Source organism: Megachile rotundata, chromosome 1 (assembly GCF_050947335.1).
Source record: "Megachile rotundata isolate GNS110a chromosome 1, iyMegRotu1, whole genome shotgun sequence".
Lineage (NCBI taxonomy): Eukaryota > Metazoa > Arthropoda > Insecta > Hymenoptera > Megachilidae > Megachile > Megachile rotundata.
The window spans coordinates 22,239,060-22,253,248 of NC_134983.1; the positions used below are offsets into that span (position 1 = coordinate 22,239,060).

Consider the following 14,189-nt stretch of genomic DNA (forward strand, 5'->3'; position numbering starts at 1 on the left):
CCCAGTCAAATTCGCCCCTTTCGAGGCTCTCTGACAATCGTTCGTAACCTATACATTGACCCACTTCGATTTAGGAATACTGCTGATTATTGTGGATGTTAGGTTCTGGATTAGGATATTGTGTAACCTAGGATAACGTCAGCTCATCTAAACTAACTTGACCCGTTCTATCATACAGGTCTAACCGTTAGGTTACATTTTTGGTACAATTCAACTTATCTGTTAGATAGAATACTTAAATTTAAGTAGTATAGCCTTCCAGTTTACTTAGAAGTTCAGGCGAGAGTAAATGGATTTCAACGATGAAATTAAATGTGGTGTCTATTCATCTAACATTTTAACGATGGTATCGTTCACGAGGCTCCTTTAGTAGACAATCTTTTCGCATCTAGTGTATCCTTTTTAACGATACCTTGAATCGTAAAATTTCGTTATGAAACAGCAATCGCCGCAATAATTCTAGCCATCGACTTCACCCTCTCCCCTCAGCACATTTGATCGATCGCGTTCGAATAATTCGGCATAAAGCAGAGAGCGCAGAGTCGTCCAACGAATTATTCAACGAGTAAAGTGGGTATCAGCGGAACGAATCACGTCACCCGTTATACGAGCGAGCAGCTTGCGAAAGGTAGGAAAAGCGGTCCGCGAAATGGCACGTAACCCGATTCGATGCGTTGGCCATTTCGCGTGGCCGTAGCTTCGATAAATCTGACGTCGATTGAAATATCGCTTTCTTCGATATCCCTCGCAGCACTGATTTTAACTCACCATCCGTCCCGCTCTCCGTGCAGCCAATTCCTATGTACTTAAATCTCTGCTCCTTCTTTCGCGCCGGGGTTGAAAACGTTTCCCGTTCGCCCGCTGTTTCTCGTTCGGGGCGCGGCGTGGCGCGACGGGAACGTGTGCGACAGACGAGAGCCGAGGGAAAATAAATTCCAGGGTGGAAAGTAACGACCACGATATGAAGCTTGCTGAATTTCATTCGTTCTCTGTCCCTACCCACGAGGGCTGCCACGGCTGCTACTCTTTCTCCTCTGCCGCGAGGAAATGTCGATACAGCTTCGCCTTTCCTTCCAAACGCTGCTTTCACAGATCAACCTTTCTACTACTTTGCTTTATAGTTATTAATTTTACTACTATTTTAACACCAAAGTTACTCTATTATTAAAATTATCAAGTCTTTAACCTACGATTTTGGCATCAGTCAAGTATTGCAATATTAACCCCTTGCACTCCTGTGTCGAGTGTAGCTCGACATCACATTTCTTTTGGATCTTATGAACAATTCAGATAAATAGATTGGTTGAATTGTATGTTTTCATTTATTTACTCTTTATAATAAATGAAAAATGTATTTGTCACATACTGCACTTTCTTACAATGCATTTTACCCAGAACCCCATTTTTTATCTATTTTGTAAGTGAAAGAGTTAATAGATAACAGAAAATATGGAGTGTAAAAATAATAGACAAAAAAATTGAAATGTTATGTCAATATGTTGTTACTCTATAGTTGACTATGCAAATAATAATTGGACTCGAACTCCAAATTGAAGCGTATTAAAAATTTCAGTAAAATTGATCACAGCCGAGGTACGAGTGCGTCACGAGTCAGACTAGTCAAAATAGTGCAAGTGTTCAAAATAAATAAAAGTACTTGAAATGTTAGATATATTTTAGTTGATTGTACAAACTGTAATTGATGAACTGAAAACTCGGTTGTAGGGCAAATATCTTTGCTGCATTTGAACAGTAGACTCATAAGCTAAGAAGTTACCTCATACAGCTATTACCATGGTGCTTGAACATGGAACTAATATGTTGAGGTATTCTATGTATCCGGAATTATATTAAGAATATACGTCAGGAGCTACGGAAGCTTCCTAAGAGTAGTTACTTGATTTTTATTTGAAATGAAAACGATAGAGATTATCAGATAAAGAGCGCGCCATTAAACGTTATAAAAACGACCAGATTGCAAAACGGTGCCGAATCCGAGGTGAAAGTTCCGTGAGTGTAATTAGCGTAAAAAATTCAGCCGTTGCCATGGAACGCGATGAATTAGCCGTATGAAATATCGTTGCCTTGCGCTGTGAAAGGTAATTAGCGGCACGTGCCTCTCGCGGTTGCAAGACGCGCGACTAGAAACAATTAGTAACGAATTGGCCCTCGGCAGCTGGGACGAATATTTAGTCGCGGCATGGAAAAATAATGTAAAACACGTGGGTGTAATATGGGGCGCAATCTGGCCGGCGATTCATCCTCGCTTCTTCGAGTTAACGTTCTTAACGTGTTCCTTTAAGACGGATAAAAATAAGCGATGGGAATTTTAACGTTCTGTGCGTAATTATTTATTGGTTGCTTAATGAAAAAGTTGCTGAAACTTGGAGTGGGGAGCGCGAGAACTTTATTGGAACTGTAACTTCTTTTAACCTCTCGAGCTCTATGCATTTATAATATTTGTGACATTTTGTTTTAAATTTACAAATGTATTAGGAAGACATTAGTATCGATATGTTCCATTTATGAAATCAGGAAATATTGATACGATAATCCTCCATTCGAAGTTGAGTATTATTGATGTTATGTGAGGTTATGTTCCCTTAACCCCTTGCCGTGCCATTTATTTATGAGGTGCGTCAGTCAAGACTAACCATTCACTATAACATTAAAACGAACAAAGAAAATTAAAATGTTCTAAGTATTTTATATTCAGGGATCCTTGACAACGCAAATTATAGTTGGATCTAAAATTCAAGTTGAAGAGTATTCAAAATTTGAGTAATATTAATCACATTCGAGTTGTGAGTGCGCCACGAGTGAGACTCGTCAAAGCACGGGAAGGGGTTAATAGCAGGAAAGAGATTCGATCTATTATTTCAGTAAATAATGAAAGTAGGAAAATGTTCAGATTGATATTTAAAAGTTTGAGCAGCAAAGGAATTTGCTTATCAAGACCACGCGGTATAATGAAATAGCAAGTTCATAGTACAAACTGAATCGATGATGTGTATGAATAATTACAGGTATTGTGTACGAAGTACTAGGTACACTATTATAGAGTTAATGGGACATTTTTTACAACGGCCACACCCCCCACGGATATTGTAAATTTCTTTCCAGCGCTCCTTTCTCTTTTATCGCTTTCAGATATTTCTATCAGCACCGATCGTGGCCCAGCACGAAGCGATTTATAACTCGGTCGAGAATAAGAACAAAGCCTCGGTGAGATGCAATTTATTCTTTGGAAGTTTGAAAATTGAATACAAGCAAAAATGTTCCGCTTCGAGATGATATTACGATGTAAGTGGATTTCGTATTACTTTCTATGAAGAAATAAAAAAAGGAAGAAAGTTAACGATAAGTTTTATCTTTCTTCGAGGTGCAGCGTGTCGTGGCCATTAATAACGGAAGTCGTTCTTTCTCGAAGTTTACATTCTAAGCGCGGCTCGTTATAGAGTAGTCTTAGTAATCGTTACGCATAACTAAGAACGAAGCCGGTTATTAATTGCTTTCGCTCGCGGAAACCGTCGACGTCCACGAGCTTACCATATGGCACTGATTAATTACTCTGACCATTCGGGCCAGTTCACGTTCTTCGTATACTTTGCCCGGTCACGATTAAGTTTGCCATGCCAATACTGTCCCGGTAATTGCACCTTTACCCGTTACCCTTTCATCGTCTTGCTTTTAATTATCGTTACCTTGCTTCAAGTTTTGTATCCTCCAAATGTTCAATGACCCGCTACCTTCCTCAACTTTCGCGATCGATAATCAAACTCGAATCTATCTTAAGGATCAGTCTTCTATTAAATACTTTTTAACCCTTCAGATCCTACATGGACTTTTTTGGACAAGTTTTGTTAGATCATAGAGGTGGAAAAATAGAGGAGTATGGAGATTATGGATACGGGGATCGCTATGGAGATGTGTATACATAAAGATGTGGGGATACAGAATGGGGGAATCTATATTTGGGAAAATAGCAACGGAGCTAGAAATTTGTGGATATGGAAATTTGAGGATATTGATATTTGGAGATATTGAAATCTACCGGCCATCCGGAAGAATAGAGATGTATCTACGTACCTCCCTAACATAGGGATAGAGTGCACCCCTATAAATAACACGAATTTGATTAACGAACACTATGATAGTCCACTGTATTTCTAAAGTATTATCCCCAAAAATTAATATCTCCTAACTTACAATTTAGACAGGATAACTCAACAAATGACCTAATAAATCATCCCTTAAATAACAAGCTTACTTGTATAACAAGCTCCTACACGAAATCATCTGAAAACTACCTTACTTCCCCAGCAATAAATCATAAGTTACAAATCATTTCAAATTCACCACCACAAAAGAAAATTAAAATATTAAACTTGGCTACCGTCAATGATCCTCGATTATGTAAACCGTAATTAGAAGTAAAAGTATAATTACGATATACTGGGAACAACGCCACGAAGCGTGACTTGATATTATAAAGCAAATGGGTTAATAAAGCTTGCAGACTGCTTTATGTAAAAATTCCATGAAAACGAGAACGTTAAAGCCGATGTAATTCATGAATTTAGATATGATTTATACAACCAGACACTGGCTGCATAATTAGTTAGTTTCGGTCAGACTTTTTGAGGGATTACGATGGCTTAGAAGACCTGGACGAAGGACCTACGATTCCCCGTTATCATTTCATTATTTCCGTTAATTTAATATCCGTCTGACGTCCTAACCGCACGTGGCCAGAGGGGACATCTGACTTGTTAATTTTTCCCGCATAAATTACATCTGGCTCGCGAGATTTAATTGATTCGAGTCCTTAATATCGGTACCGGGATAACTGTCCTCTGTTCCCACATACTTTTAACCTCGCAACTATCTAAATTAGTAGCAAATTAGTTCAACTATTTATTCTCGTTATATTTTGTTTTCTTAATTTTTCTTATTAATGCAGTTAATAAGAGAAATTAATTTCTCCTTTACATAAAATGACGTTGCTAAGGATAGATAAATTAAGGACAGGTATATTAACGCATGTGTTTACACTTCCTTCGTTTAATCTGCTAAAAATCAATTTACAAAATTTATTTAAAATTTGAATAAACATGTACAGTAATCTTAATTGTTGATTCATCGATAAAATAAATGATTGTATTTGTTTTATAAATTAGTGCATCGGTGTATAAAAATGTAAATAGGTAATAGTCGATGAAAAGCGGGTCCGAAAGACCCAGGCATCGTTATGCGATCGCTAATCGTTCCATGTCGGTCGAATCTGTTTCTTCGAGTCACGATGACCGACCACGTTATTCTTGCCGATCATTCAGCCCCGAGAGCGCAGCCAGTCACGCTCTCTCAAAGTTTGCGCTGCCATCACGAAAAGCAATCTATCGTGGTTGTCGCGTTGGCTGGAGGTCACGTCCGATAATGGAAATTCGATAAAAATCTGGCTACGTGTACAAGATTGGAATCTCCGAAGAAGCGTCGCGATTCGAAGTTTCCCGAAGCTGGAAAATCTCTGGGCGAAGGAAAATTGGCTGGACAGAAGGTCCGTTGTACCGAGTCGATTTCCGATTTCGGTTTTGAATCAACGAAGAGAAAAGACCGACACGAAGCTTCGTTAGCGCAATCACGAACTTTAATCCGACTGATTTCGACCAGCATCCGAGGAACCTTGGTTTTTCTTGTTCTTCCTTCTTCGGCGATGGCATTTCTTCCACGACCCCCTCAGGGCAGAAAACGCAGCGGTGCCGGAAGAGCTCTTCAGACCGTGCAGAGTACACGAAGAGGGTCCAGGACGCCTAATTAGACGCGGTACCCGCCGCTAAGAGGGTGAAACGAAGGGTGGTCGTAGGGAGAAACAAGAAAACGAAGAAGAGACCTAAAACGTGAACGCGCAAAACCTTCGCCGCACACGGGCTGCTGTGTGCTGGCACGCGTACACAGCCTCCCGGTTCACCTTTCTCTCGTTTTGCTCAACTTTCGAACTGTCTCCGACAGCTGGAAAAAGTGTGGGGTTACGAGGGAACCGCCACCACTTCCTTTTTTTTCACCCTTCGTTGATGACGTCTGTCGCAGAGACCCCTCCTCGTAGACACCTCGAGAGCCACGGGGTGTTTTCGTGAGTTTGCCTGCCAGTCGTTAAGTACAACTTGCCCCGTTCCAATACGCGAAAAAATTCAGATATATTTGCCTTTCGATTACTGGGGAAAGTTCGAGCACACGGATCGATACGCGAATATCATTGTTTTAGACTGTTGGAAATAATTGCCAATTCTGATAGTCTACATGATAGTCAGAGGGATGATATTGACGCAGTTGATAGAAGTAGACGAACATGCTGTGCAGCAGCAAAAGAGAAACACGAATATCTTCGTACAAGGTGATTGAAGATATTACAGTGGTCATTAGATAAATGGGTGTCAAATAAGTGGGAGTTCAGAACGCCCTCCGCTCGCACGTATTATTCTCGCATGCGAGCACACCCTAATTTGTCCCTTGGCCAATAACGGAGATGATTAAGATGATCGTACCACCCATGACAATTAGAAAACCCGTAGTTGAACAAATTGAGTAATCACCGTAAAGCTTATTTGCACTCGTGAGAGCTTGTAAAAGAATCTAAGTATCTAGATCCTAGACTCTAGAGTTAGAATTATTAGCAAGTACTTATCGGACGTCCGCTGTATTTTCAACGGGCAGTTTTCATCGTTTAATTTGTTAATAGCATTTTCTCGCGAACAGTCCACGTCCGAGAATACGTTCCCTCTTTAATACACTCTTTCTCGGGCTTTTAATCTCCCCACGATCTAAAGCACCATTAATTCTTGGAGTGACTCATAATAACGAAGGTTCGCGATTTCAAACGTATGCTGTCACGCAGCAACAAGTAAACTCGTCCTTCGACTCGCACGCTCTATTTACACGAGGTTTTTCAAAACGATTGAATTTCGTTGAAAAGGCAAACTACAAAGCGACCAGATGTATATACTTTTCATGGATGATAAAAAGGGAGGGATCCCAAAGGAACGGATCGAATCCGTTTTCCAGCGGAACATGGCCACCTGTCCAGGGGCGTCAACGAAGACCCGAAGCAACGGAGGAAGGGCGAAGAAAAAGCGGAGGAAAGAGGGTAATTCGTTTTCATTACCCATCCCAGTCGACAACTTCGATGCTGGCCGTAACGCACAAATTTACATCATCCTACCGCAACGGTATCCTTCATCTTGTCCTGTAGCTTTGCCGCGATAGATGGATGGTGCGGGAAGTAGGTGGGTCGAGGGGATGCAAGAAATGGGCAATTTCTTTTCATTAGCAGCTGCCGGCGAGTTCGACGTCGTTCTTTCTACGATCTGGATGTTAACGAGTCATGATATTCGTCGGGCATGGTTAACGAACGAGAACGAATTTCTTTCCTTTCTCTTCTCATTTTCGATTTCTTATTCGATATGCTCAATATTAGCAGAAATTCTTACGACATTAGAAAAGGGGTACCGGAAATTGTTTGCTGGCGAAAAACATTTATTTATTAAAGAAATCTTAAATGATATAACAAAATAATTTCCATCATTTTCTAACGCTTTTTGCCAGCGTAAAGACAATTGTTTTTAAAAAAGATTTATCATTGAAAAACTTTGAAGTCATCAAAAAAATTTTGAATACTTTTCAGTCTCCCTAATGTTACCTTCTATCACGGTTAAAAGGAGTAAACAAGTAAAACTGCAAGGTAAATGTAGACCACATAACCTATAAGTATGTCTTATAGTTTACGCGATTTTACACACATCGACATATTTTCAGTCTAATAGAAGTAAAACTAACATCTTGGACATATTTTCAGTCTAATAAAAATAAAACTAACATCTCGGACATATTTTCAGTCTAATAAAAATAAAACTAACATCTCGGACATATTTTCAGTCTAATAAAAATAAAACTAACTACATCTTAAACATTCATGAATTTTGAATAAATAGTCTCGCTTCAAGTTTCGCAAAAAAGTGGAGGTTTCGAGATATAATAATTGTGTTCCTGGGTGTACACGAAGTTTGTAGGAACCGTAATACCGGTGACAAACGCGATATTACTTACAATTGTTCGAATTGGAGAAGCCTAACGAAACAAAACCAATTTGCCGGGAGAAGAGTCTGACATCCCCGAAAACACGGTAAACCCGATAAAACTTTTTTCGCCCCGAACAGCCTTGTTCACGCAAAGCATAACATAACGATCGCTCGATACGTAACGAACAGCTCGCCAAGCGACAAAGTCGTCCGAACAAGCGACCCTCTAATTGTCTTGCTCGACGTGTAAACCCTTGGGGCGAAAACACGACGAAGCTCTTCGACGAGCCAAACCCGTGTGCACACGTTGCTGTCTACCTGAGCACCGAGCCCCTCGTGTCTCGCTTCATCCGAGCGTGGTTACAAAAAAAAAAAGGAAAAAAAGAAGGGAAAAGGGGGTTGGGTCGTTGGAAGAAGAACGATTCGTTTTCATTAGCGAAGCTGTACGGCAAGTTTCAGTCGGTTCGAGCCCGGGGGGTGCGGATTGTTCCGGAGAGGGGTGGTTGGCTTGTTCGCTGAAGCTGACCCGGTCCACCAGAGAATTCCACTTGGCAAGAAAGTGCGAGAGGAATGCAAACCGCAGGTATCAACCGAGTTCCAACGAAGCTGCGTGTGCCCGCGTCTCGACGGACGTCGAGACGAGGGGATGCTTGCCGTTTACCCCGTCGAGGATTATCGTGTCAGCCGGTGGATTTCATATTTCCCGTCCGTTCGAATCGTCGACGGGAATCGATCGTTCAGAAAATCGTTGGGGTTGCTGGGAACACTCGGGGATGCTTGGAACGTGCGCACCGCTTGTAAAAAACGCAACCCTCTTACTTGGGATTTATTATCACGGTTTGGGGAATTAACCTCCTACGTTCGGGTGAAATTACTGAAATCTTTTTTCCTCCTGGAATTACTTGGGGGAAGTTAATAATTTAATACGACGGGGGTATTAATGGACGGTGAGTAGTTGAAATCGTTCGTGTAATTTGCGGAATTATTCGACCCCAGGAATCTGGAAATTCGCATCCGGAGGAATTCGTAGGCAGAGAAAAATTAAGATTAGAGGGTGGTTTAATCGTGATTCGTCGAATATTTTTTAATTCTCTCCGACCGAGTATGCCATGTAAAACGTGCATGTTTTTATGAAGTCAAAAATCACGATGCACAGTGTTGGGAGAGTAAATAGCTAGTTGTATTCATAGAAGGAATCTACCTTATCATTTCATATATGTAAGCGACACCTTTATGTAAATATGTAAACTGTATATATATTATGTATTCTATTGTTTCCTATATTGCCCTAGCAGTCCTTGTAATAAGGCATTAAGGTAACAACGTGCGTTATTGAATATAAAATAAAAATCTCTAAAAGTAAAACTAATTAATTAATAACACACAGGATTTAAAAAGTCCTGAAGCTCTAAAAATACCGAAATCTATGAATATAGAAATCTAGTCAAAGTTTGGAATATATAGCTGATCGAAACTATTACTGGCCAGTGGGAAAAATGATGAGGGTCGTTTGTCAGCCGTGTCGGCAGAGATATTCCGCGACGCGTATACATATTAATAAACTCGAGGAGGGTAGTTGAACCTTGAAAGCCACTGGTATGCGGCATGGTAGGTGCAGTTTAGACTCACTTCTGACAGTCGTGGAGTCCGACCGTTACCCAGAGGCAGACCGGAGGTCGAGGGTTGCCACTCGCGAGGGTGTAAGTGCTGTTTCGTGTACGGCCGGCTCCACCGCTACCCAACGGTTCGATCCCCTGTCCTCCGCCTGTTTCTCCCTCGTTCCCTCATTTACTCTTTCTCTCTGGGGAGTATAACACCCACGCCGTCCAAGTGTCCCACGAGGTGTGATGTATATAGCTATCCAGCTCCTTCGACTCGCGGTACAATTCTTTGCTCCTTTTTCCTGCTATTATTCCACTTCCTATATTTTTTCCTTTCCTCTATTTTACAACTTGCCGCTTCTGCTGCTTTATGGTGCAACAATTATAAAAATTCTACGTCTGCAGATGAGGATTGTAGAAAGCATTTTAGATAACGTGACTCAATATCGTAGAAAAGAATGACACTGAATAATAATGTAATAAAAAACAGTAAATTGTTCTCAGGGTAAAATGATTTTTGAGAATGATGCGAATTGTATATCTGCAGCTGAGGATTGTAGAAAGCATTTTAAATAACGTGACTCAATATCATAGAAAAAAATGACACTGAATAATAATGTAATAAAAAACAATAAATTGTTCTCGAGAAAAAATGATTTTTGAGAATGATGCGAATTCTACATCTGCAACTCAGGATTGTAAAAAGCATTTTAGATAACGTGACTCAATATCGTAGAAAAAAATGACACTGAATAATAATGTAATAAAAAACAATAAATTGTTCTCAAAGTAAAATGATGCGAATTCTACATCTGCAGCTGAGGATTGTAAAAAGCATTTTAGATAACGTGACTCAATATCGTAGAAAAGGAGGACACTGAATAATAATGTAATAAAAAACAATAAATTGTTCTCAAGATAAAATGATTCTTAAGAATGATACGAATTGCACATCCACAGCTTGAGGATCTTAGAAAACATTTTAGGTGACGTGAGCCAATATCATCGTAAAGAATGACACTGAATAATAATGTAATAAAAAGCAATAAATTGTTCTCATGATAAAATGATTCTTGAGAATGATACGAATTGTACATCCACAGCGTGAGGATCCTAAAAAACATTTTAGCTGACATGAACCAATATTATCAAAAAGAATGACATTGAATAATAATACAATAAAAAACATTGAATTGTTCCTAAGATAAGGCTTGGGTTTCAATTAGCTGTCGAAACAATCGAAACAGATAAGTCAGTTAGAAAGTATAGAAGTAACCCCCGAAATCGTAGACCCAGATTCTACGATTGTAAGAATGAAGAATCTGGGGCATAGAGATGCCAGGATTCTGCAAACGACGGAACTCCGCAAGATAAGGTATAGAATTTTCGTATCCGTGTCGATGCATATCACATATATAGGTCTTAGGTTTTAGAATTCTGAGAATAGCCGGGGATCCAGGTTCCAGGTTATAAAATTTTAGTACGTACCTTGATTCATATCGGTAGATTAGACCGTGGACCGTGTAATCTGGGAGCAGTAGGGAATCTGAGATCTAAATTACGATGGGTGTCGCTTACCTAGGATTCTTAAATTTCGGGATTACCTCAAAGTCTGTTGTTCCGTGTATTCGTATCGATAATCCAGGTCTTAGATTCTATAATTTGAGATTCTAACTTATACGAAACTTCCGTGTAAATATCGATTTACCTTAGGTCTTTGGATTTTAGAATTGTCCTAATTCGCAGCTACAAAGTTGTCAGATTTTGGAAAGTACGGAAAGTAATAACAGCGCAAAATCTTTGAGCAGAAATTGTCGAGCAAATTATTGGTTCGAAGAAAGTTTTGGGGAACAGCGAGAGCAGACGTAATCTCGGAGGAGTTCCGGAGGTCAGCTTTTGTAAATGGCAGTAAACCGTGGAATCAATTCGCAGCCGAGTTAATAGCGGGTTACAGTGGTCAGAGCAATTCCGCGTAAGAGCAAACGTGGTCGGGTCAACGGTGAACCATCCGACAGTCGAAACTCTCGAAATGAGAGACTTGGTCCAGCAGATCAGGACCGACTGTTCATCCCGGCAAGTTCCTGGCCAGCCGTCGATATCCAAAGTTGAGGGGACCCAGACCCCCTCCGATATCTCGGACGTGATAAACTAGATAGCATCTGCCGGAGAAACCGGGACGACAGCTTGCCATTGCCGATGACAGACATAATTAATGTAGGGACACGTTAGTACAGCAGTCTTGAGAAGATATCGAAACAGATAATTTGTCTTCCTTGCCTTTTTGCTGTACCGTCTTCTTATTTTATTAGCTTACTTTAGCCTGAATGGCTTACATGAATTTTCGAGACTGCACTAATTTGAATCCAGTAAACTCACGATTGATTTTATTAGAGCAACCTTTGATAAATAATCGTAAAAGTTTGGAAAAATTCGTAGTTGGAGTTATTTGAATATTTGAAGCTTGAATATTTAAACACCGAACGTTTCGAATATCGAAATCTTTTTGCTCTGTATAAATGCTCGGGATCGGTATTAGATGTCGTTTGAAATTTGCCGTTGGATGGTCCCGTAGCTTCGAGTACTTCAAATATTGAAGTCACTCTGAGAGTTGTAAATCATTCCGTTTCACCTATCTTTTCAAATTCTACGGCAAAATGTACGCTATCGATAAATCTCCTTTTCGTCGGTTCAGTCGGTGACTCGCAGCGAAAAACATGGGAATCAATCAAATATTCTGCGCCAAAAATACAAACCACCAAATACATTATTTCGATCAATCGGACGAAAACACGGCAGTTGGAAAGAATTTTTAACGCGAAGAACAAACGATATACAGGAATAATTTAAATCGTAATCAGAACGCGTGATTTTCTATTCAGGAAATAACATACGAAATAACATACAATACGAATTACTGCGATTGTAATTGTAATCGGTGAGTTGTTGTAGGTTGGTAGAGGATATCGGAAAATCATAAAGGGAGGGCGGTTCGAAAGAAGTTTAATGAGTTTGCTGCGTTGCGACTCGTTAAAAATTTGGCGTCGACGTTGTGGCCGATGGACGGGCATAAAAGCCCAGCGTGACGTTCAATTAAATGCTACGAAGGTACAGACAGCATCGAATATCCGCTTATTCGACAAAACGGTTTTTGAAAAACGTTGCTGCTGGGTATAATTAAAAAGCTTCAATCACGTTTCAATGGAACGCCCCAACAAAAACTATGCTGTATTAAATAAAATCGTTGATTAAATTCTTTTCATCGATAATTTGATCATTCCTTTTGTCCGACCTGTGAAAATGAATTACAGCGTTTTCGAATAGAATTGCAATAACTCTGTCAAACGTACGCTGGTAATTTATTAATATTACTTTACCGGTGGGACATCGGTCAAAGAATTCGATAACGAAACCTCGAATCTTCCGATACTCGAACATAGCGAGTACCGAACTCCGTTGGTATCCGAGCAATTCGGATAATTTCGAATAATTGATGCACTGAAATATTCAAAGTTCCTAATGGACACTCGCGTGACGCGGTCTCAAACGATATTGCGCGCAATAACGTCGAGCATAACGCGAAATTCTGTCGATACCCGCCTTAATTTACGCGCTCATATATTTCTCGAAGGTTCTCTAAGCAGCGGTGCTTTAGCTCGCAGTTTCAATCCCGCCGGCAGCTTCAAGGTTCTCGACAGGATCTCGTGAAAAATTTCCAATGCTCGAGTGTCGCGGGTTTTATTAACGACCTGACGCGGTAACGAGGTCACCGCTTCGCGTTCACAATGAACGCTTTTCACACCGGCTCCACGAGTCTCCGCAGTTGGACGTCCGTTTTCTCCGGGCAACAACGTCGACGGGGAAAAAGGGGGTCGGAGGAAATGGTTAAGAAAGCTTGATATCCCGACTCGTTAGAACGGTCGGGGTGACGATCGGCTAGACATCGATCAGAAGCTTTAAGTCGCACGGTTAAAAGGCGGGCTCGCTAGGTTGGCTGGGTGGCTAGCGTGGAACGGGCCAACCAGCAGATTAGGTTGGCTTCGGTGATAAGTGATCGCGGTTTCCGGTCTGAAACTCTAATTAATACCTCGACGCTTCGTTTGAGCCGGTGACTTACGGGCCTGTCGGCCGGGCGCAGAATTACGCTGAAACTGCCGGCGCAGCGGCGTTGTCCTTCAGGGGCGGTGCGACCATTTGTTATCGAACAGGGCCGAAAGGGGCGCAGCTACCCGAACGACCGCCAACCACTCCACCAAGTGGAATTGTCGTATTCGACGCGTCGACCCGTCACCAGCTTCCAATGAAGCGACCTGACGTTCGACTTTACAACGCGCGACCGCTTCAACTTTGTCACGACAACCCCTTCGCCCCATTCACGCTACCTATCGATTTCTCTATTCCTTCCATTTATTCCTCGCAATTTACCTTCCCTCGGATTCCATCGGATGTGTGTCACATTTCTGTCAAATGTATCAGCTGCGGATCGATTGCGACGGCCGAGATAAACGCTTCTGAACAT

At 40.9% G+C, this 14,189-nt stretch overlaps 1 protein-coding gene and 1 long non-coding RNA gene across 6 annotated transcripts in view; one reads left to right on the forward strand and one right to left on the reverse strand.

Annotated features, from left to right (window-relative positions):
• LOC143264984 (uncharacterized) overlaps positions 1–14,189 on the reverse strand; it is a 436,316-nt gene that overhangs the window by 172,200 nt on the left and 249,927 nt on the right. The gene's annotated exons all lie outside the window — the stretch shown is intronic.
• Positions 1–14,189, forward strand: part of LOC100877240 (uncharacterized) — a 340,218-nt gene that overhangs the window by 108,443 nt on the left and 217,586 nt on the right. The window lies entirely within an intron of this gene.